The sequence below is a fragment of the Pristiophorus japonicus genome, unplaced genomic scaffold, assembly GCF_044704955.1.
Source record: "Pristiophorus japonicus isolate sPriJap1 unplaced genomic scaffold, sPriJap1.hap1 HAP1_SCAFFOLD_85, whole genome shotgun sequence".
NCBI classification, from domain to species: Eukaryota; Metazoa; Chordata; class Chondrichthyes; family Pristiophoridae; genus Pristiophorus; species Pristiophorus japonicus.
The window spans coordinates 1,898,190-1,907,140 of record NW_027254772.1 but is presented as its reverse complement, the minus strand read 5'-3'; positions in this window follow the sequence as shown (position 1 = coordinate 1,907,140).

The following is an 8,951-nucleotide window of genomic DNA, read 5'->3' as shown; positions in this document are numbered from 1 at the left end:
TATATCCTTCCTTAAATACGGAGACCAAAATACAGAGTCCTTAACAGGCAAAATGCCAATCAAACCAGCAGCACACTGGCACCTTAACAGTGTCTCATTGGCCGACAGTCTTTTCTTAAATGGATTTGCTAAGTGGATATAAACTTAAACCAGGTTTACAGGCGTGATGCTCTATTCACATATTGAGGGTAGAAGAGATGCTGTGGGACACATGCTAAGTCCAGCAGCTGAAAGTTACTAACAGACTGGGTTTTGTGTTTAGTGATCCCAGGCGTGTTACCAATACCAGCAAAATCGAAGCCCATGGAATAACGGGGACAGTGGCAGCATGGATATGAAAGTGGCTAACTGACACAAACAGAGTAGTGGTGAACAGTTGTTTTTCAGACTGGAGGAAGTGGTGTTCCCCAGGGGTCGGTATTGGGGCCACTGCTTTTCCTGATCTATATTAATGACCTCGACTTGGGTGTACAGGGCACAATTTCCAAATCTGCAGCTCACACAAAACTTGGAAGTACAGTGACCAGTGAGGAGGATGGTGATAGACTTCAGAAAGGCATAGACACGCTGGTCGAATGGGCAGACATGTGGCAGATGAAATTTAATGTAGAAAAGTTCAAAAGTGATACATTTTCGGAGGAAGAAAGAGGAGAGGAAATATAAACTAAAGAGTACAATTGTCAAGGGGTGCGTGAACAGAGAGACCCAGGAGTATGTGTGCACCAATCACTGAGGGTGGCAGTGCTGGTTGAGAAAGTGGTTACAAAGACTTACGGGATCCTATTTTTCATGAATAGAGGTATGGAGTACAGAAGTGTGGATATTATGTTGAACCTGCATAAAACTCTGGTTCGGCCTCAACTGGAGTATTTTGTCCAATTCTGCGTCATCATCATCATCATAGGCAGTCCCTCGGATCGAGGAAGACATGTTTCCTCTCTAAAAATGAGTCCTTAGGTGGCTGAACAGTCCAATACGAAACCGCAGTCCCTGTCGCAGGTGGGACAGATAGGCGTTGACGGAAGGGGTGGGTGGGACAGGTTTGCCACACGCACTTTCTGATGCCTGCGGTTGATTTCTGCATGCTCTCGGCGATGAGACTCGAGGTGCTCAGTGCCCTCCCGGATGCTCTTCCTCCACTTAGGGCGGTCTTTAGCCAGGGACTCCCAGGTGTCAGTGGGGATGTTGTACTTTATCAGGGAGGCTTTGAAGATGTCCTTGTAACGTTTGCTCTGCCACACCTTTGGCTCATTTGCCGTGGACGAGTTCCTAGTAGAGCGCTTCCTTTTGGAAACTTGTGTCTGGCATGCGAACAATGTGGCCTGCCCAGCGGAGCTGATCAAATGTGGTCAGTGCTTCAATGCTGGGGATGTTGGCCTGGTCGACGACGCGAACGTTGGTGTGTCTGTCCTCCCAGGGGATTTGTAGGATCTTGCGGAGAAATCGGTGGTGGTATTTCTCCAGTGACTTGAGGTGTCTACAGTACATAGTCCATGTTTCTGAGCCATACAGGAGGTGGGTATTACTACAGTCCTGTAGACCATGAGCTGGGTGCTGTGGGTGAGATACCTACTGTACATGGTCCCTGTCTCTGAGCCATAGAGGAGGGTGGGTATTACTACAGCCCTCGAGACCATGAGCTTAGTCGCAAATTTGAGGGCTTGCTCTTCAAACCCTCATTTCCTCAGGCGGCCGAAGGCTGCACTGGAGGCTGTGTTGACTCTCGTCGTCAATCTCTGCTCTTGTTGATAGGAGGTTCCCGAGGTATTGGAAATGGTCCACGTTGTCCAGGGCCGCGCTGTAGATTTTGCTGACTGTGGAGGGGGGTGGGCGGGAGTGCTGTGTGGCGGATTACAGGTTGGTGGAGGACCTTTGTCTTATTGACGTTTAGTGTAAGGCCCTAAACATCCGTAAATACGTTGACTACGACTTGGAGTTCAGCCTCTGTATGTGCGCAGACACAGGTATTGTCAGCGTATGGTAGCTCAACGACAGAGATTGGTGTGGTCTTGTACCTGGCCTGGAGACGATGAAGGTTGAACAGCTTCCCACTGGTACTGTCGTTTAATTCCTCTCCAGCAGAGAGCTTGTTGAAAGAGGTGGAGAAATTCTGGTTACGGCATTTTAGTAAGAAAACGAAGGCCTTTTGAAGCGTGCAGAAAAGATTTACGAGAATGATTCCAGGAATGAGGGACTTCAGTTACGTGGATAGTCTGGATAAGTTGGGATTGTTCTCAGAACAGAGGAGATTGAGAGGAGATTTGACAGAGGTGCTCAAAAGCATGAGGGGTCTGGACAGAGTAGATAGAGTGGGATTAGCAGAAGCTCTTGCAGATAGCCGGCATGGGCTCGACGGATCAAATGGCCTCCTTCCATGTTGTAACTAGTCTCTGATTCTAAGATGATGGAAAATGTGTTGTCCAGGATGATCCATCTCCCAGGCACTGGGACCCAGTTGGGAACAGAGATTCTGAAGCCCCAAGCCCCACCCACTCTCTGTTCCTGAACCAAGATGGCCGCGCATGCGCCCTGATCCATCCATGTGCAAGATGGGCGCCAGTGACCCCGCTCACCCGATCCTGTCACCACGGGGCCTGTGGGCTCGAATTCGGGGCCTGAGATTTATTCTGTATCTAAGCCGTGCTGTACCTGCCCTGGGATTGTTTGATGAGATAGTGTAGAGGTGCTTTACTTTGAATCTAATCAGTGCTGTACCTGTCCTGGGATTGTTCGATGGGACAGTGTCGACGAAACGCTTTAATACATACGAAAGATTATGCACAGATGAAGACCGTCTGGTCCATCAAGCCTGTCACAGCGTATACACTCCACTCCACCCGAGTCCATGTGATCTCCTGGGAGAGGCAAAAGTACAGATTACAAAAAGACTTGGGACAATTTGGGAAAATGAAATCTGGGAAATTCCTCTTCGAGTCATCTAACCGATCGAAACTAGTCCAGGAGATCACTCTTACCATTAAATTCCCTGCAGTACCTACCTTCTGTAAGTGTTAATCTCTGCCGCAGCCAGAAACAAATCCAGCTTTTACTTGAAGGAATTCAGTGAGTCTGCATCCACCACATGAGGTCGACTGTTCTCTGGAAAAAGATCCACCTCCTGATGTCTAACCTAGATCTATCCTTATACAACTGAAATTTGTGTCCCCTGGTCCTGCCTAACCTATTTACTTGTAATAAGTGGTCAGCTGAAACATTCTCTTTCACCTTCATTATCTTATAAACCACAATCATATCGCCCTACGTCTACGCTGCACTGAGGTAAAGAGTCTCAACTTTTTGAACCTACCTTGATAACTAAGATGCTTTCGACTTGGACTTAGTCTAGTGGCCCTTTCCAGAACCTCAATATCACCCACCATGTGAGGAGACCTGTTGTAGGTATTAGGCACCGTAAGGCAACGGCATCTGTCGGATAAGGTTAGAAATACACCTGTAGTATAAGGTTAGAATTAAGTATGTAACTTGTACCATAAAATGGCTACCAGTGAAGCCTCAAGGGATTTCTGTTCGCTGAACTAGACCGCATTCCTGGAGACTGATACTTGTTGTTTCCCACACAGAACCAGCAAGCAAGCTCTAAAGTTGTCTCTAATCAGCTAGGCCTAACAATACGACTCTGTAGCAGGATGGAGATAAGGACGCTACCCAAAGACAGCATTCAAGGACAATAAGATAAGGGAGGCCCAGGCCATGTTACAAGACATATGAGTCATCCCTAGCAACACACCCCTTGGCAACACATCTCTTGGCAACACATAAGCCACTTTATGTTTAGAAACTAACTTTACCAATTGGTCCAATTGAATTTATAATCAATATGATTGGATAGTATGTAACTGTAGTAAAGTGTTGTAAAAACATATAAAAATCCATGAAACCCTTTGTTCAGCGGAGAGATGCCTGGTTTCAGTCCTGTGACTTACTCCCCGCTGGAGTCAATAAAGGCCGCACTGGCGTTGGAACCGACTTTAAGTGTTGAGTGATTCTTCTGATAAACACTAACACTAACAGTGGCGTCACAAACATGATTTCGGGGTCGCTGACGCTCTTGGAGAAACCGGGTGAGTATAGCTTACAAATAAAACATTTTATAAAGGGTGCGGAAGGTGGATGCAGGTTGATCGACACGAGGAGTTGGTCCAATATCTCAAACACCTAGCCTGAGCCTGAATTAAGAGGACTTTAGTCCCACGTGACGGCCAGTAATTAAGTAGGTGCTGGGAACACACTTCGACCGTGGGATCGTGATACTGAAAGAAATCTTCCGGACCCAGTAGTGTAATTTGAGATGTACCCCAGGGTAGAACCAAGCGGTGTACAGCGGCTAACGGAATCCAAACCTGTGAACAGGGTCGGACCAACGGGCAAGAGTGATGGTAGGTAGTCGTTAAGGTTAACGTAGAGCACTGCGGGAATTGCTTAAATGCGTTTTAAGAATTGTATAAGTTTGTGTAACAGCAGAACTTGTGACCTGACAGTAGCTAGGAGACGGTCTACTACAAGTTACGCTAGGTAGAAAGCGGTCCTCTGAGAGTAGATACATAACGGATCTAGTCCTACCCAGGAATGGCCATGAATGCAAGTGAACTCGAGTGGGGACCAGAAGGGTCCCTTAGCCGCCACCTGGTGGATAAACAAAATAAATCTATCGAAAAAATGATAAAAGCGGGGTGGGATCCTCAGGACCTGCCAGCAAAGCAAAGGGAATGGTGGGAGAAGGAAAAGAAAGAAAAAGAGGAAAAGGCAATAGTTTTGATACTGCGAGCACATGTAAAGTTAACAGAGAAAGTAAACCAGTATGTGCAAATAAAAAGAAAGCAAGTAACTGTTGAAAACGGACAGACAGTTTTGCCAGTCCTGTCCATAAATAGTCCAAGTGCAACACCTAATGAGGAAGATTGGGAATGCCAAAGAATGAAACGCATAGTTGCGATTCGGTTAGAGGGGACGTTTTATTGTGTCATATTATTATGACACATTAAACCCGGCCCAGATCGCGCCGATAAATGTGGAACGCATACCCGGGGTCCCAGCAGGAGCAAGACACAATGGCAGTCCCGCCATACCCATACAAACACGAATAACGTACACATCGTTGTTCACCCGGGACAAACTGCCACCCCTAATACCCCGCAATAGCAATGCAACCTTCTGGCAGAAGCTCAAGGAAATGACAATTTGCCACCAGCTCCACAATCAAGACATCGCTGGTATAGTTAGGATTAAAATGCCAGAAACCTACTGGGACAGACTACCTAATGATTACCGAAACGGTGCCTGGTGTACCGACCTGTCTGCTACTAAGCAGCAGCAGAAGGTGGACATCACAGCATTCAAAGCAAACGTGACACTCGTCTTAGGCCAGGTTCCCGTAAACTGGAACTCTATAGCGGGGGTAGTGCAGAAGAAGGACAAACGGGCACAAGAGTACGGGGTTAGGAAATTTGAGGCGTTCTTAGCACATAGCGGAGTACCGGACGCAGACCGGCGGAACCCGGCCTTCCTACAGTTGTATAAGGACGGAATAAGCTCCGCACACCAAGCCATCCTGAAAACAGGCTTAGTGGTGTATAATAATTATGATGAGCTGGAAAGTTGGGCGACCTCGGTAGACAATCAACATAGGTCGAAAATAGCCACCAGTACAGCGGAGGTCTGCATGGCCACCGACAAAAAGGCGGCTGAGACATGATGTAACTGCAACAAAACTGGACATCGCCACGCCGAGTGTAGAGCCGCAAAACGCATCGGACGTAAAAAGTGTAACAACTGTGACCGATCAGGTCACGAGTCAAAGGACTGTTGGGCAAAAGGACGTGGTAAGAAAGGGATGGGACCGCAACGGGGACCTAAAACGGGACAAAACCCCAATGAAAGAGCCCCGGACGTTAGTACGCTCGGAAATCAGCAGCTGCTGAACATTATACAGCAGCTGACTCAGAAGCAGAAGAATCCCCAATGAATCGCATCGGCCCCCAGCCAGGAACCCGATCCCCGAATGTGGATCAATGCATCGTTAGGGGGCCGGCGATGCGATATGTTGATAGACTCAGGGGCATCGGTATCCCTAACCAATCTCGAACTACCCACTACCCGGAGATCTATCATAATCCAAGGGGTAGGGGGAGATAGGACCACGGCATATCAAAGTGAAACACAAGTACTCGAGGTGGACGGTATAATCGTACCGGTCCAGTTCTGGGTCTGTCAAAATTCAGAGGGCACTATATTAGGGATGGACCTACTCCACGAATTAGGCACCATAGTGGACGCACAGCGAAGGCGGGTAACCTGGAAGACTAAGAAAGGATACAAGGATAAAGTTGCCAGGAGATGGGCCCAAGTAACAAAATATAGCCACATTAGGTAAAAAAGGCACCTTGGCAAGAGACTGGTCGAAGGACGGAATGTTGGGATTACTGTGTCAGGCAATCCCGGGAGTTTGGGCAAAAAGCAAACAGGACTGTGGACTAATTGATATGACACCCGAGAAGGTAACGGGGCCAGTACATCCTCCCCACAAGCAATGCCCTATTAAACCAGAGGCCATGCGGGTCACTGAGGAAATAATAGAAGCCCTGGTAGACCAAGGCATATTGCGACAGACAGTGTCAATCACGAACTCCCCGATGTGGCCAGTTAAAAAGCCGGATGTGAGTTACCGACTAACGATAGATTATACAGCCCTAAATAAAGTAACGCCCAGGGAACACCCGATTGTGGCCAGCCCAGCGACTATCTTCAACGGTCTGAATCCGGAACACAGGATTTTCACCGTTTTAGACATTGCTAACGGATTTTGGTCAATCCCACTGGATCCTGAGTCTCAGGAAAGATTCGCATTTACAACCAGTGGCAGACAATACACGTGCACCCGACTCCCTCAGGGATTCCACAATAGTCCGAACATTTTCGACCGAATCATGAGTAATGCCTTGGAACAGTGTAACTTAACCCCTTACAATAGCACAATTCTTCAGTACGTAGATGACATCTTGATAGCCTCGTCAAGCGACCGAGAGCACTTAGGGGCCGTAGCCAAGGTTTTAAGGACTCTAGACAAGGCAGGTTTTAAAATAATTCCAAAAAAAGCACAGATCGGGCAAGCCACGTTTCGATATCTGGGACATGATATCAGTCAGGGAAAAAAGACCCTTCCGACAGACCGAAAGACAGACATCGCTGCTGTGCCCGGACCAACTACGGTGCGGGCAGTGCGACGGGTGATGGGCTTGTTCAACTATTGCAGGAATTTCATTCCTCAATTTCCGAATGTGGCCGAACCCATTCAGCGACTAGTGAGGGGAGGAAAACCAGGAACAGAACTGGTAGAGTGGGGATTGGAGCAAGAAGAAGCCGATGGGAAATTAAAAGCTGAATTATTGGCAGCCCCGGCGCTGAAGCTACCTGACATGACGAAGCCGTTCCACGTATATTATGATCTTGAGGGAGGTTTATATAGCGCCGTCATAACCCAGGAAAAGGGTGGGGGGGGGGGAATGAGACCAGTAGCGTATTACGCAACACAAGAGTCCCCAGTAGTGAACGGACTTCATCGGTGTGTGACTGCCCTCGATTGCGCCGCTTGGGCTACAAGAATATGCGAACCAGTCACGATGTCGGGGCAGCTAATCATACACACGAAGCAAACCATAGTTGAATTGCTAAACACTGGGTGGTTAAAAACAGTGTCAGATGCGCGACGAGCTACCTGGGAGGCAGTACTATTACCCAAAGACGAATCCATACAAGTAATCAGGGATACAGGGTTTAATCCCGCGGAGGGAATAGTGACCGAAGGTGAACCCCATGGCTGCAAAACTGAGATAGACCAAGGAACAGAAGGGGGAATAGCCGATGAACCTATGAGCGATCCCGATTTAAACATTTACGTTGATGGGTCCCGACGATATATCGACGGGAAATTCCGCACCAGATGGGGCTGGTAGACCAGGACGGTGCCACCCTCCTGCGAGGGGCACTGGAAGGAATAGTCTCCGCCCAAGTCAAAACCAGCTTCTCACATCTTTTCGGCGCTAGAGAAATAGGACGCACTCATATTCAGGGCAGAGTATGTTTGACGTTGAAGTGGAGATTGACACTGAATGTATGTTTATCCCAATGGAGGTGAGCTCATGCATGCAGAAAGGAAGATACACTGATCAAGTATTGTCCGGAACCAAACACGGGTTTAGGTTGTCCAATGAGACACAGAGCCGAGTACATCTAAGAGACTTTAACTTTACTCAGTTAGGTGAATTTCACTTTGCTTCTGGGAAACTCCAGGATTTGGACGCTGTGGGAACAACGGAGCGAAATCACACTTTTAAATTTAAAATATGTCTGTTTACTCACATGTCGACCTGCTCAGAAGCGGTTCTTTGACTAAAAATTGGCAGGGTTCGTCCAGGATTTGAACACGGGACCTCTCGCATTTCAATTTTGAAAAATCCCAAAGTGAGAATCATACCCCGAGACCAACGAACCGCCGACAACGAGCCGCCCAGTTTTCAGATTCTGACGGTAGTTTACTATTCGGCCGATCATGCCTGGACTGACTCTCAGAGACCTATCTAATGACTCTCCCGATCCATAGTCCTGCTAATGTTTTCCCTTTGATGAATATATTATTAATTTGAGACATTACATTACCAAAGATCCGTATCCTTGTCATAAAAAGTGAATTTGGCAATGAGGTTAAATGTGATTGACAAAAAAACCAGAGGGATCAAATTTTTAACACAATAACGACGAGGGTTTGAGCACACTGGATCAGCAGTCCATCGCCTGAACCTTTCGGCCACCTCGTCTCCTATTTACAGCAACGTCAGACATCCATCCCCTACTTTTACATCCAAATAGAAATAATGTGCAAGGAAGTCGACTTCACCGCCTGTTCTGCCCGTGAAACGAGATCGACAGTGATGAAA